At 39.1% G+C, this 1381-nt stretch overlaps 1 long non-coding RNA gene across 1 annotated transcript; it reads right to left on the reverse strand.

Annotated features, from left to right (window-relative positions):
* Positions 1-261: 261 nt before the first annotated feature.
* LOC113472993 lies at positions 262-1381 on the reverse strand. Its single transcript, XR_003395101.1, has 2 exons — positions 1335-1381; positions 262-475 (listed from the first exon to the last, which is right to left on the reverse strand). It is a non-coding gene; the product is annotated as an uncharacterized LOC113472993 (long non-coding RNA).

The following is a 1381-nucleotide window of genomic DNA, read 5'->3' on the forward strand; positions in this document are numbered from 1 at the left end:
TCTGTAAGCGTGAATTCGATTCGGGAGAACTAAATTTCTCTCATCCTGTCCTGCTTCTCTCTTAGATTTCAGGAAGACCATGTCACAGTTCCCTCCATCAAACCTCTGGGGAGGGAGGGAGGGCGTTCTCGGAATAGCTCTTTTTCTTTTTGATTTCGTGACGATAAGATCAGTTTCCTCAATCAAATACCTATGGTAAACTGTGTGTGTGTGTTTTTTTCCTTCTTCTTTTTAGGAAAAAAAACTCACCTGACTTTACCGGTGTCCTTATTCTTCAACAGTTTCAGCTGTCCCACGCCACGCTCCTTCCATTCCTTATCTACAAAGCGATACAGTTTGGCGCGCTGTTCGAACAGTACGGTCTCGTTTTCCTCTCCGGTAGTCACTGGTACTTCATCCGGCAATGGAATGATCGGCTTGAAATCCGGCAATGGGTCGTGATCATTTGCCGGCGTCTCGTCATCCGACTCATTAGCTGTGAAGAAGAAGAGGTAATAGAACAGAATATACCCGGCTTATACTGCCAGAATGAGACTGAAAAGTCCCTTTACTCCCACAGTCTAAACAAGGTCTTATGAATAGAATATACCCTGCTTATACTGCCAGATTGAGACTGAAATGTCCCTTTACTGCCGCAGTCTAACTATTGAGAGTTTGAAATGTTCCCTTAATAGAATCTTCTCTTAGGGAACTTTTCAATCCTGTCTCAGTAACACAAACAAGGTGCTAAAAGGTTATGTTGTCTACATGATCTGTCTTTGGTTTCCAACAGTTAGCTCTATTTCTAATGAAAAAAAAAACTTAGTTGGTTTGTTTTTTTAATTCAAAGTCAAAAAGTGACGAGTATTGGTACGATGACGAATATTGGTACAAAGACGATTATTGGGTGTTTCAATGTTAATATTGAAGAAAGTCCCTTTACTCCCACAGTCTAAACAAGGTCTTATGAACAGAACAGAATATACCCGGCTTATACTGCCAGAATGAGACTGAAAAGTCCCTTTACTCCCGCAGTCTAACCATTGAGAGTTTGAAATGTTTCCTTAATAGAATCTTCCCTTAGGGAACTTTTCAATCCTACACAGCTTATGTTGTCACAAACACAGACAAGGTGCTAAAAGCTTATGTTGTCTACAAGATCTGTCTTTGGTTTCCAACAGTTAGCTCTATTTCCAATGAAAAAAAAAAACTTAGTTGATTTGTTTTTTGAATTCAAAGTCAAAAAGTGACGAGTATTGGCACGATGACGAATATTGGTACAAAGACGATTATTGGGTGTTTCAATGTTAATATTTTAGAATATTTTAACTGAATAATTGAATATTTTAACTAACCTTGTTCCAGGGATTGCTTAATGAGGGGCGAAGTTTCCAACTGTTTC

Source organism: Diaphorina citri, unplaced genomic scaffold (genome assembly GCF_000475195.1).
Source record: "Diaphorina citri unplaced genomic scaffold, Diaci psyllid genome assembly version 1.1 scaffold11796, whole genome shotgun sequence".
In the NCBI taxonomy this organism is placed as follows: domain Eukaryota; kingdom Metazoa; phylum Arthropoda; class Insecta; order Hemiptera; family Psyllidae; genus Diaphorina; species Diaphorina citri.